Consider the following 14,634-nt stretch of genomic DNA (forward strand, 5'->3'; position numbering starts at 1 on the left):
TTTCGTTTCTGGTTACCAAGTTCCAGTAAAGCACTGCTTATGAGCAGGAGTGAGGGTGCGGAAGCAAGAAACAGACGTTCAGTCCGAATTACGGAAGACCTGGCAAAGAGCCTTCAGGTAGATGGATCCAGAAATTGTTCTTAAGCACTTCCTGTAAGGGCACTCCCCAGTTCTTTAGTAAGAAGCTACGGAACCTGCTGCCAGAACTTAGTAGGTGGCCTTTCTAGACTCTTCTAACTATGTGTAGAACATTATAGAGTTTCACCCCAGAGTGTGGGTTCTGTAGTTCTCAGCAAATGGTCCCATCATGTTTTGTAGATTTCTAAGCCAGAGAGCCCACTGAGGTCATTGCTCTGTGTAGCATCTCTGCTTGGACAGAATGCAGTCTACCTGGATGATTCTAGTCAAGCTCTGGAGATTTAAAATGGGCAAAATCAGGAGAATGTCTCCTTGCAGAATTGGGTCTAGGCATTTAGTGGGAAGTTCTTGAACAAAGAAGTCGCGAGTGGGGCTTCCCTCAGCTTGTTTTTGAGAGATGGTCTTACCGGTAGCTGAAGTAAGCTTACCGGTAAGCTGAAGTAACCGGGATCCCAGTTCAACCGCTTTCTTAGCCATGTGACCTTGAGCAAATTATTTCATCATTTTGAGCCTCTGTTTCCTCATCTGTAAAATGAGGATATGATAACCTTCCCTTGAATCACAGGTTATCAAATTAGATAATGCTTATGAGAGTACTTTGGAAACAGTAACACATCACAAAAATCAAGTGACAACAATTTAGCCTTATTTAAAATAGAGTTGATCTGATTGACTCTCCTAGCTAGTATACTCATAAGATTCTATGGATGTAAAGGGAGAAATCTGGAACACCATAATAAATATGTTACCATTTATTGAATTTATTTTTTTCTCCAACTGCAAATATACTACATGAACATTGTAGAAATTTTGAAAAAAAGTGGCACAAATGAAGCACCTGGGGGGCTCAGTCAGTTGAATGTCCACCTCTTTGCTTCCGCTCAGGTCATGATCTTGCAGTCATGGGGTCGAGCCCCGAGTCTGCTTGGGGCCGGGGGCGAGGAGTCTGCTCTGGATTCTCTCCCCCTGCCCTCCTGCTCCCTCCACTGCTCATGCTCTCTCTCAAATAAATTTTAAAAATCTTAGGAAAAAAAAAAAAAAAAAGAATGGCACAAAGAAGGAAATAAAACCGACACATAATCTCACAACTAAAAAAGTTCATCACTTTTTGGGGTATATCTTCGTAGTCATTTTTATCTGCAAATTTGGAACCACACCAAACATACTGTTTTCACTTAAACTGTAACTGTTTCTGCATCATTAAATCTTTTACAACCTGATTTTTAGTGACTACCTATTTTTAAGGAAATGTTTATTTTAAAACCTGTTTAAGTGTAATCAGATGGTATGAAATGCACACTTTTTAGTGGCTTAACAGCTGAGTTTGCTTGTCAAATAAGAGGTAAGGAGCGAGAGAAATCTTAGACCGGTTACTTCTGTCTAGCTCCAGGCTGTGCAGGAGCTGAGAGGCAGCTGTTAAATTGTCAGGAATTTTGTGAGCTGGTTATTAAGCTGTTGGTAGCTTCGAGTGGGCCATGGCTAGGAGTATTTACACCAGAAAAACCAGCCCGAGCTAAAAAACCTGAAAAACACCCCCCACCCCCACCAGATGGTTCCCCAGGACATTACTGTGTCTATTTAAATCTCCACACTGTTTGACTTAAAGTTTAAGAGAAAGAAACGGATTTCTCTTTTCATCACCCAGAAAGACCCATCCTAACATCTTTTCATTTAATAAACCTAAAATGAAACACCATCTTAAGACTTCAGCCACATTCTTCACGGTCTCTGGAGCAAAAGCAAAAATAACCTGAAAGCTAACGACTAAAAATTTTGTATCAATAGTCAATGTTGTATATATATTTTTTTGTTCTTCCTGAATAAGATAAATAGGTGGGCGGTTGCATGCCTATGAACCAGCAGAGAAAGCTCATTTGCAATTACTTTGAACTGAGGGAAGATCATTTATTCTTTGATCTAAGCCAGACTTGTTTTGGGGACTGATCATTAATTTTGTTTAATAAGAGCTGTCTGGCAGGGGTTTTATCTAGGCAGGTGATCACGGTGGCATGTGTGTCAAGGTCAATCTATGTAACTGTAGTCTCTTCGGAATGTGTACACTTGTCTAAATTGTGATAATAACTAGACGGCAGCATGAAGTGAGGGGTCAGAGGAGTGATGTGCCGGCGTCAAATTTTATTGGGCCAAATGTGATTTGAAATAGAACCAGCCTCATTTCATTCAAGGCAGAGCCTATCGACTTCTGCTAGCTTGACAAAATTAAATTAACCCTAACTCTTTCCCCCCCTAAACAATTACCACCAGGGTTTTAGATATCCTCCATCTGACTTTAAGGCGAAGAGATGGACAAGGTCCCCTCAAGGGCCCTTTCAGCCTCTTAACTTATGTGAGCTGAAAAAGGAAATGAGAAATAACTCAAGGGGGGGGGTAGGTGAGAATCCCTGAGCTGATTTTGCAGACTTGAGTTCTCTTCCCCATGCACACTGTCACCTTCACGTGGCTCCCACTGACCCCTGTACCATTACCAGGAGCCCGGGCTTAGAATTCTGGAAGCTTCCTGAGAGTAACAGAGATTCTGGAGAAGTGGGGGTATATGTTTGATCAACGTTTTCCAAACCAAATATAAGAGTAGGTCACCATTTTGGAGAGCAATGTTCTGAAGCCTTCAAAGGTTTTTCCAGACAGCTGCTTCCTACCCCAGCTGCTTCCCCGGGGGATGACTTCTGCGCTTTGGTAGCAAACACCTAGTGATCATACCCTACGTACCAAGCACCGTGCTGGGAGCTGGGAGCTCACCCGGTTCTCACAAAACCCTCTTTCACTGGAATCCTTCCTCCCATTTTACAGATGCGGAAACTGAGGCTCAGAGACGTTAACTCAGGCCTAAATTCCCAGGGCTGTGCCGTGCGTTGCTGCCTCCTGGCTCTATTCGCGAGCTGCCATAGCGATGCCTCCTTGGTTCTTAGTGTTCAAATACGTAAGGGAAGGTGAGTCACTGCCTCTAGTGCTTGCAACCTTAGTGTCTAGAAGGACCTCGAAGCCACAAACCTCTCCCTTTTCTATAAAACGGAGCTGATTGAGCCCCTTTGCCTAGACTTTGCTCCACTTCCTTTGTCTCTCCCTTGAGATTCCCCGCTGGCCTGGTGCAGGGTCTCCCTCTTGCTGCATCTTGGATCTCCTGGCACCACCTCCCTGTGCCATCTGTTGGAGGGTTACCCCCCCACTCCCCCACCTTCCCCATCCCCCTTCACCCCCCCACCCTGGGCGGGCAGGGGTCTCGGGTCCCGGGTCATGCCCCAAGGGATGCAGCCCCACAGCGAGTGCTCAGTGAACATCTTGCGGGGGGTAGGGTGGGGGGGAGGGAATACTGCTGTATCACGTCCCCTTTTGCTCACACCCCAGCTACTGTCCACCCCACTAGTGCCCTGCAAGTGTGCTCAGGTGTCTGGTCAAACCCAGGCACCCGTGTGCTGTCCTGCTCCATCCTTACCAGCATCTGACCTGCCCTCCCACCCTCCCTGCTTGCCCCCCTTCCCTCCTGCCCTCCCTCCTCCTGCCTCCCCTCTTCTGTCTCAGACACCTCTCACCCTGCCATGACTTCAGTGACCATCCTGAGTCTCTAAGTCCCACAGGCTTGACTGTGCCCCTTAGGCCCTGGTTCTGAATTCCCAGCCACCTGCAGATGCCGCCAGGTGCCCTCCATGTGACATCGTCTCCCTCTTGTGCCCTGGACCTGAAACCCTGGTCACACGAGCTCTTCCTTCCTTGCCCCACCTCCACCTCACTGTCCTGTCTGTTGTCCTTTCCCAGACCCATTTGTCCCCCCATCCCCATCCCCACCATTTCCACCTTAGGCTTCATTATCACTTGGTTGAACTATGGTTTAGTTGGTCTTTGAGCTGTTAATCCCCTACCCCCGATCCAAGGAACACGCCGCTGTCAAAGGTGTCTTCCCATCCTTGGCATTACCCCAGGGCGCACAGAATACAGGTGTAAGTCTCTTAAACTGAGACTCTAGCCTCTGAGTCTGGCCCCAGATGGCTTCCTGGCTCTATCTCCCATTTTTCTTATTGGAGACTCTGAGCTTTTGCCAACCAGAACATTCTGTGTCTCACATATGCCATTAGAAAAAATATATATATATATTTACATCTATGTATATATATTTAATATATATGTATATATATTTACAGTTTTTAATTGTCCTTCAAGGCCTTGCTGTGATGCCACTTCCTCCAAGAAGCCCTTGCCGATTTCTCAGAAGTAATTTATCCCACCTCATCGTTCCTAAATTACTTCAGGATGTTTTTCTTGCCTCATTTGATTTCGTACTATGGTTACGTGGGAAACTTTCCGGCAAGACTAGCAGGTTTTGTTTGGTTTTGTTTTTCCAGAGGCCCAACATGTTGTGAGGCCTCATATGCTGGAGGCAGTTAATACTTGTTAAATGAAGAAAAAATTTTCATTCCCCATCTACTTTGTACAGTTATGATGGTAAATGGAAAAATCTGCAAGGAAAAAAACCCACAGAGCTCAGAAAAGTGTTGATGCCAGAGCATTCCAAATTGCTTTCAGTATTTCAGAATTGACATAGAAAAATAAAAAGAAATCTCCCCAAAACGCCATGGTGGTGTGGGGTTAGAATTCACCATTAACCACGTAAACAGGAATTCAAGGGAAAAATGATCAAATTGGACTCATTTACATGTGTAATTACCCACCTGTGATCATTCTCTGGTCTTATCTAGTCCCTCTTTCTCCTCCCACATGGAAGTTAAAAATACTTTGTATCAAACATTTTCTTCCTAACCTAATGCAGTGAATTCTTGGAATGGGGTGTGTGTGTGTGTGAAGACAGCCCTGCTGCTAGAAACAAGACCTGGATCACCGTGGACCTCAGGCCCCAACTTGTGGGTCAGGAGCCCGGCCCATAGACGTCGTTAGCCACCTTCAAAGGAGGTTTGGAAGTCGGTGGCCCTGGAAGCATCCTGCCGGTGATGTTCAGTGATCAGGAAAGCCAGGAAAGGAAACCGTGGCTTTTAATCCCTTGGGAATCCAGTAGGCACAGCCCTATGGCAACCTGAAATAGTTGCTTTTGCTGAAAAGATAGGTGTCAGGGAGTGGGCTCTGGCTCAGGACACTGTTTCCTGGGGGTGGGGTCGGGGTAGCGAAGGTAAACCGTGGAACTGGGGTGGACAGGCCCTTGAGCTTGCAGAGGCAAGAGAACACTGGTTGTCCACGCCTGCAGGTGTCTGGGAGATGGGACCTCTGGGGATGCTCTCCGGGGGCCCTGCAGCGAAGGAATCTGATGGTGCGGCCCGGGTCCACCCGAGGGCAGGGGCCTTCTGTCCAGGCCCCAGACACTCACAGGGTGGGCATCTCCTGGGAACTCTCTGGCCTGCTCTGACCCGGACCTGAGTTCAGCAAGACCCCCCAGGTGGTCCCCACGCGCGCTGGGATCTGAGATGCACTGGTTTAGAGGACGGTGAGTAAGACACCTCGTCACCATGCTCATGCTCATCTGTTTTTATCACGATTATGAAGTTCTCTGAGCACCCTGGTGATTTTTGCTGTCCCTCCATATGACACCCTATTTTTTAAAAAGTTTTATTTGAATTCAATTTGCCAACATAGAGTATAACACTCAGGGCTCATCTCATCACGTGCCCCCCTTTTTTTTTTTAAGATTTTATTTATTCATAAGAGAGAGAGAGAAGGAGAGGCAGAGGGAGAAGCAGGCCCATGCAGGAAGCCTGATGTGGGATTCGATCCCGGGACTCCTGGACCATGCCCCAGGCCAAAGGCAGGCACTAAACCGCTGAGCCACCCAGGGACCCCCATCACATGCCATTTTAATGCCCGTCACCCGGTTACCCCATCCCCCCACCCATCTCCCCCTCTGCAACACCCCTATTGAAGTAGGTTAGTATTACCATCCTGCTCCAGGGTGGATATTTTTTCCTTAATCTGACCACAAGGGGCCGCATTTTACCACATAAATATTCATCGTGTCTGGCTGGCCCAGTGGCAGCAGGAGGCCCCTTGCCCTGGGTGGGTGGGGGGGTGCTTCATCTCGACCTGGAAGTCTATCCCTCTGGTAGCCTTACCCGAGCTCCTTAATTAAAATCACGTTCAAGGCCTTCCCCCCCCAACCCCCCCCCACCTGCTAACCCCCCCACCAGATTGCCGGCAGCTTGGGTTGCTGGGTATTCATTCCTGAAATTCTCTACACCTACACTCCCACGAGCAGAGCATTTCCCCCAAGAGACTTAACGTTTTACACTGAGAAGTTAATTATGTTTTCTCTTGCAGTCACTTCTGGAGTTTCCATGACTCAGGTTCTTTACTAAGCCCCCTCCCCTGATGCTTTCCCAGTCCTGAATGTGGTGTTTCCCAGAGCCCTTGGGAATTGCCAAGTGAGAGGTGTCAGCCTGCCTGAAAAAACACATTTCTGATCACCTGGCTGATCTGATCACCTGGCTGATCCCAGGAATCCTAGCCTATGTATTAACGCCATCCATTCTTCTGGAAATGAGAAGAAATGCTATAATGCTATTATCTTTTTCTGGGATGAGGCCTCAAAAGCATTGTATTCAGATTCATCCATTTTCCAAAACCCTAAGGTAAATTTGGACAATCCCATTTGAAGTCAGACTTGAAATGGAAGTCTTTAGGTATGTGTGTATATACTCGAGCATTACATTATTTTACCCAACAGAAGGTGGCCCAGCCAAAGAGGTGCTGTGACCTCAGACTGGACTGGGAAGCCTTGAGCCTGGGGCGGGGGGAGGGGGTGTCTGGGTCCTGCCGAGCTTAGACTAGCAGAGCAAGTCTTGGTCACTTAGCCTTGGTTTCCCCATCTCTATGATGAAGAGGCTGGACTAGAATGATTGAGAAGGTTCCTCCTTTCATTAACCTAGTAAATCGGAAGGTCTTTTGTTCTAATGAAGCATTGACTTGAAGTGGCAAACTTGATCCCTGGCTGATAGATCCCACAAAGCATCTGGAATCAGATAGACGTTGACAATACTCTCCCTTTTGGAGAACCAAGACCACAAAAGAGCCTTCGAATGGAAGTGCCACCCACATTTGCTGCTGCTGCTGCTTGGTCGTACGTAGGTGGCTGGCAGGTGGCTGTCTTGAAGATATTCTTGAATCAGCTCCTGGAATTCTGAATAGAATCAACAAGCGGGCACGTGAACACTTGATTTAACAGCATCTCTGGCCACCACTGTTTCATTAAGAAGATTAATCAATTTTTTTCTTTTCTTTTCTTTTCTTTTCTTTTCTTTTCTTTTCTTTTCTTTTCTTTTCTTTTCTTTTCTTTCTTTTCTTTTCTTTTCTTTTCTTTTTCTTTTCTTTTCTTTTCTTTCTTTTCTTTCTTTTCTTTTCTTTTCTTTCTTCTTTTATTTCTCTTTTCTTTTCTTTTCCCTTCTCTTTTTTCTTTTCTTTTCTTTTTCTTTTTCTTTTTTATCAGGCTCCCCACCCAGTGTGGAGCTCAACACAGGGCTTGAACTCCCAACTCTGAGATCAAGACCTGAGCTGAGAGACCCAGAGTCAGATGCTCAACCTACTGAGCCCCCCAGCCTCCCTGAGGATATGAATCATTAAAATACTTTGGTTGATCCCTCTTGTCATGGCTCAGGTCCCGTTGAGCTGCACGTTCAGTGAAAAAGACGTACGTCCTGCTGTAGTCATTTTACTTTTGCCTGGTCTCCCCTCCAGCCCCCGTCACTGTACCCCCTTGGCAAAGCCATGAGCAACCAGAGCTGCAGTTAGGGCTGGATGTCAGCCACAGAGCAGGCCCAGCAGAACCCTGTGATGCCAGCCCACCCGGTGGTTTCCAAGGCAACCCCTGCTGTCTCCCTCCCCGGGCTGAAGGGGGGGAGCCCCGGAGCCTCTCTCCTGACGTGGCTCTGAAGAGAACCAGCACCCGGCAAGACAATCTGGGAATGAGGACTCTGGTTCCAGGCCTGTTTCCGATTTTTCTCTGGAAGGATAAGTCCTGCGTTTATCTGCCCCAGTGCTGAGATGAGGATTTGAATTTAAACGGAACTCTTGGGTGGTGGGCACGGAAGATCACTGGGCTGAGAAATCACTGGGTGACCCTCCAAGGATGAAGAAGTAACGGAGTCAGAATTCTCACCGGAAAAAAATAATTTCTGTCATGACATGGGGGGTGGGGGTGGGAGGATTAGCAGGAGCCAAGATGCGGATTAAGGGGCTAGGGATAGCCCCCAACCAGGGCAGCTCTGGTCTTGCAATGTTTTTCTCATTGTTGCTGAGACTGTAAAATTTATTGTCCAAACCAGGACTCTTCCTTCCTTCCTTCCTTCCTTCCTTCCTTCCTTCCTTCCTTCCTTCCTTCCTTCCTTCCTTCCTTCCTTCTTCTTTCTTTTTTCTTTCTTCATTCATTTGTTACATTCATTTATTCATGAGAGACACACACAGAGAGAGGCAGAGACACAGGCAGAGGGAGAAGCAGGCTCCCCCTGTGGAGCCTGATGTGGGTGGGACTCAATCCCAAGGCCCCGGGGTCATGACCTGAGCCGAAGGCAGATGCTCAACCACTGAGCCACCCAGCCTCCCCTAAACCAGGGCACTTTAGACAGGGATCGGGGGGAGATTTAACAATTAAGCAGGCCTGACAGACATAAACCATCCAAGGCAGGCCAGCACACGTCTCCCTGCCTTCTGTGTTGCACAGTAAGGAGTCCTTGGAACAAAGATCCTTCCCAGCCCATGGAGATGGAAAATCACCAGGCTCCTATGATCAAGATTCCTGGTCTCTTTGAGTCTCTCATGAATAAATAAATAAATCTTTAAAAAATAATAATAAAAAATAAAAAAAAATAATAAAAAATAAAAATCAAAGGTATGTTTTAGCCTGTTTGGGCTGCTCTAACAAAATGCCATGGACTGGGTGGCGTATGAACACCAGAAATCTACTTGTTCCAGTTCTGCAGGCTGGAAGTAAAGTCTCAGAGCAAGGTGCTGGCATGGCCGGGTTCTGGGGGGCCTTCTTTCCTGGCTGTGGGTGGCTGTTTCCTTGCTATATCCCCAAGTGGTGGAGAGAAGACAAGGGGCCTCTCTGGGGCTCCTTTTATAGAGGGCACTGACCCCAATCACAAGGGCTCCACTCTCATGACCTAATCACCTCCTGAAGGCCCACACTGTGGGATAGGGTTTCTTTTTTTTTTTTTTCTTAATATTTTATTTATTTATTCATGAGAGACACAGAATGAGGCAGAGACACAGGCAGAGGGAGAAGCAGGCTCCCTGAGGGGAGCCCGATGTGGGACTCGATCCCAGGACCTCAGGATCATACCCTGAGCTAAAGGCAGATGCTCAACCACTGAACCACTCAGATGTCCCTGTGGGTAGGATTTAACATGAATTTGGGGAGCAACACAATATTTGGTCCATTGCAAAGTACTCAAAAAATGTACTTTTGCTATAGAAAAATGAGAAGATACAGGTAAATGAAGACAATAAAATCATCTGTAATCCAAGCACTATTCAGATTTTAGTATGGATCCTTGCACACCCTCTCTTACGCATTTTACTTATGCCTATACCTATAATTATTAAAATGATAGCTGTAATAATAATTATTATCATATTATGAACAGTTTTCCATATCAGCAAATGTGCTTGTAGAACATTGTTTTAATAACTATGTAATGTTTCACAGTAGTGAGTAGTTCGTTTACCCAAATTCTTGGCATCAGGTACGAGACTGTTTCTATATTTTCTGTATTACAGACAACAGGGTATTGAACATCTAGTAGAATCTCTGTGCGTATATAATGAGTGACTCTGGAATGTGTGACTTCAGTGGGCCATCTGACCCGTTAATTCTGGGGTCTGTTGATGATCTGATTGTGGAATGTACACGTGACAAAAACGGAGGACCGGACATGGGTTCTAGTTCTGGCCCAGACACATAATCCCGAGTGCATACCTTAACCTCTCTGTTTAGGTTTTCTGATTTGTAACAGAACAAAAATTAGACATGAGCAATGCTGTTGTTCCTTGAACTGGATTATTGTAAAGATCCAATAAGGTAAGTGTGTGAAAAACCATTTAAAGTCATAAAGCAAAAAAAATAATAATAAAAAAATGAAGTCATAAAGCAATTTACCTTTATAGGGATTTATGACTTTCTTTGCAAAATGCTATTTCATTTTATTTAAAAAAATTTTTTAAAAAGATTTTATTTATTTGTTCATGAGAGACACAGAGGCAGAGACATAGGCAGAGGGAGAAGCAGGCTCCATGCAGGGAGCCCGATGCAGGACTCGATCCTGGGACTGGAGGATCATGCCCTGGGCCAAAGGCAGACGCTCAACCACTGAGCCACCCAGGCGTTCCTCATTTTGTTTTTTTAAAAAGATTTTATTTATTTATTTGAGAGAGAGAGAGATAACGAGAGAGAATGAGCAGGGGAAGGTGCTGAGGGGTAGGGAGAAGCAGGTCCTCCCTGAGCAGGTGGGGCTCCATCCCAGGACCCTGGAATTGTGACTTGAGCCGAAGGCGGGTGCTTAACCTATTGAGCCACCCAGGGGCCCCAAATGCTATTTCGAAAAATTCTATTACATCGACTAAAACTTCTTCCAATTTTTTGACATTCTCTAGGAAAACTGATTTTTATGAACCAACTAACAAACATTGCATAATTTGGAAGTCATGGCGCCTGAGTGAGCGCTTCCAGGGAGAAGCTACTAGAAACTCAGTCTAATCAGACACCTGCCTGCCTGCCTTCCAGATGATGATCACAAACCAAAGGCAGAGGGAGCACAGGCTTTGCAAAGGAAGTAACCCTTGGTGTAAAATGGTTGGGGGAGGGGGAGTGGGTGGGTATGGAGGAGGCATGGGTAGTTCCCCCCTCTTCGCTCCCTCACCCTCAGCCATCAGCCAGGACACTGCTCTGAAACAGGAGAGTAATTTGGGGCTGATCCTGTCCAGCCTGAGAGAGACAGAGGCCAGCCTGCTGTCAGAGATAACAACGGCTGTTGGAAGGCAAGTCTGGGGGAAATATTTTAATAAAGAATCCTGGGAATTCCAGCTCCAGTTGGAGCGGGCCCCAAGGGGGCAAGTCAGGAGCATGAATGGAAATTTGCAGCCTGAATTAACCCCAAAGACGACACACCCATGGCTGGAAACCATGCATGCCTCCCACATACCTGCCATTCACCCATGGGACAGAAAGGCCCGGTGGGGTGGGGGTGGGGGGATGAAATACTGCTCAGCACACAGGAAGGGGTCCAAAGACTCCCCTCCCTCTGACCCTCACCCACAGGCCATCAGTGCACAACTCCGGTGGTGGTGGTGGGGGTGGGCACCTTCTCATCTTGCAAGGAGCAGATAGTAAATGCTCATTGTGCTCCCTGAATGGGTGAGCCAACAGTAGGAGCCACAAAGAGGGGGCTGAGGACCTCCCACCCAGCTTGCCATCAAAGTAACTTGCAGGAATTCCACTGTTAATTCTCAGGGTCCCTAAAGAAAAGAACATTCACTCCCACCCACGTTGGAAGATGGCTTGCATTGGAAGGAAATGGTAAACCCCAAACCGTAAAGACAACATCTTCGAGTTCACTGCAAGGTGTTTTGTAAAGCTAACATATTTTTCTTCCCTGGAGATGACTCGAAAACATGAGTTTCATTGTAGTAGGAGGCCAACTTAATCAACAGAGGGAGCAGACAGGGGAGGGTATTTCTGCCAGCTGGTGTACTGGGGCCGAGGGATGGGAGTACACTGGTTCAGCTCCAGTGGAGACAGACAAGTGCCAGGCTTCTAGAAGCCCTTTCTTTGCCTGCCTGTAGATACCTCCACTGCAATTATTTTAAGTTCCCCTGGATATTTTAAATATGCCATATAACGCTGACCAAGTAAATGTAGCAGTACATTTCCCCAGGTTTTAAAATTGTACTGATGAGAACAGAGAAGAAGGGGGAGCCCTACTGGTATGACCGACTTTTATTTTAGTTGCTATTTAAGTGCAAAGAAAGGCTGGAAGTACCTGATAAATAGAAAAGGCGAGTCTCTACTACGGACCACGAGCAGAAAAACTCGGGCACTTCTGGGAGGGATTAATTCCCACTGCACAGAGATGGTCTCTTGCCTTCAGCGGAGCTTGGGAAAAGCCTTCGTTTGGAATAAGTAGGTAACTTTTTTGGGGGTTGCCTTCAGAGATCCAGTTCCTGTTTCTGTTTGATGACTTCATTTTTTCAATTGCTGACAAATCGTAAGGGGAAGGACAGACTTTATTTGGGGTTCTTCTCTTAAATGATGAGTTTCAGAAGAGATATACAGAAGCCCCAGGTGGGTTAGATAGAGGTCACGTTTGGAGCTTCCTCCCACCTGGGCAGCAAGTGCTTACGGGAAGTGGTTTCTCAAGGGGAGGTGGTGGTTAGTGACCTAAGGGTTTGGGGTTAGGCCAACTTGAAGAGAGGGAGTATGGAAGAAAGGAAAAGAGGAGGAGGGGGAGAGAGAGAGGAGGGGAGGGAGAGAGGTGGGTAAGGAGAGAGAAGGAAGGGGAGGGAGGGAGGGAGAGAGGGGGGTAGGGAGAGAGAGGCAGGAAAGGAGGAGGGGGGAGGGAGGGAGAGACGAGGGAGACTCTGTATTGATCTAGCATCTTTAGGAGCCACAAGAATCATCCTAGAGAATTATCCCTCAAGGCTATTTGCATGCTAGTGAGAAATAGGCTCACTGATACTTCTTCATCACCTCTGAAGGGACAGCCTTGGAGGAAGCTGTTTAAAGCCCTTCTTTGCCCTTCATGGCCCCACCAGGGCTCTTAATTCTATGGGGCTTTCTCAACTGAGAGAGAAGGGCAAGGAAGAAGGCTGCCCAAGGGTCTGTGCCAGAGTGGCTAGTGAGAGGTAAGACTTTACACTGTCCAGTCAGCCTCTGAGAAGCTCAACCCTGCCTTCTGGAAGCTCTGAGGTCTCCTCTGGACACCAGCAGGGGAAAGGAGGGATGGGCACTGCCCCAAAGGCCTTGGGGGGTAGCCTGTGTGCACTGTGTGTGTCTTTGGGGAGCTCCGAGAAGTAGCTGGGGGACAGAAGAGACTTGAGGTCCTGCTAATGTGGGTGGATTTATGGACTTGCTGTCAGGACAGGGGAGGCTTAGTTGGTTATTCAAAAAACATTTTTTTTTTTTTACAAGGGTGTATTATATAATTACTTAAAAAAAACAAAAAACAAAAAAAAACCCCCAAACAACTGAGTATAGATATTTTCATTTTGGAAAAAAAAATTGTGGGCGAGAATCGAGGCTTAATTAGGTTCAGATATTGGGGGCTGGTGGGATCCATGCTGGTGGTCAGCTCACAGCCTGGGCATAAGGCAAGGGAGAGAGGAGTCTGAAGTCGGAAGACAGGGGTTTTTTGTTTGTTTCTCCCCTGCTCCTTTCTGTCAGGCAGCAGCTGGCTCCTGAGCCTCAGTGTTCCCCTCTGCGAAACGGGGCTGTTGAGAGGCCTATGTGGCACCCCGCACAGGGTTTGAGAGGCTAAGAGGACTCTCCGTAAATACTGCTTTGCAAATTGCCACATCAATGTGGGGCTCTGAGCAGCACGTTGGTGTGTTTTTTCCCTGCCGAGAATGGACTATCCATGGTTCCTCCCCTTAGCCTTCACCTCAACACACTCAATTATGGCTTCTGGATGATGGAAACACAAACATTTGTCAGTGAGCTTCTGCTCAACATTGTACTGCATTTCTGTGGCGTCCTCTTCCCCCTGAGAGCCTGTGTTAGAGTGTGGGCAACCAGGAGGCCCAGGCAGTGGGTCTGGGGGGCCTGGGATAGAGTGCTGTGCAGTGGAAAAAAGACCTCCGCACGCAGCCTTTCTCCCCTGGTCTGCAAAATGTCAGAGAATCCTGAACTGCTCCCTCATGGCTCCAGGAGGCCCCCGCTCCCAAACTTCAGGCATCCCTGTTGAAATACAAGATGGCAAGGCCATATCCACCATCGTTCTCTCTGCCAGCAAACTTTGGAGCCTTGGTCAGCCGGGGAAGTTTAATGACAGCTATACAAGTGATCTCGGGTTTGTTTTGGGGGTTTTCCAAAGCAAGAGGGGGAAAGTAATTTTATTTTTATAAAGATGAGAAAAATGCCCAGAAACCCTTGCCAGCCAAGCCCTTTCTTCATATGTATGTATTTTTTCCCCCCTGGCTTCTTGATTCCTCTTACTTCCCGAGCCCCATGAAAGGCAAGTTTACTGTCCTGGACAAAGGGTGGTTTGTGTCCTTTTGCTATGAGACAAATGGGAGAGGGGGAGGAAGGAAGAGAGACTCAGGGTTCAAATATTTCTTCTAGACAATATGAAGTCCTGCTGCTGCTGGAGTAGCTGCCCAGCTCCATGCAGGGGAAGAGTTAGGGAGGACTTGTGAGGTCAGTAGGGCCAAAACTGTGTCTTGGTCTCCCTGAGTGAGCCAGAGCTCCACTGAAAACCTAGCTTACAATCTCCAACCTCATTCGATCTAAACAGAGAAGGGTAGAAAGATGAACACAACTCTTGCATGGGTTTTATT

This window comes from Vulpes lagopus, chromosome 20 (assembly GCF_018345385.1).
Source record: "Vulpes lagopus strain Blue_001 chromosome 20, ASM1834538v1, whole genome shotgun sequence".
Lineage (NCBI taxonomy): Eukaryota > Metazoa > Chordata > Mammalia > Carnivora > Canidae > Vulpes > Vulpes lagopus.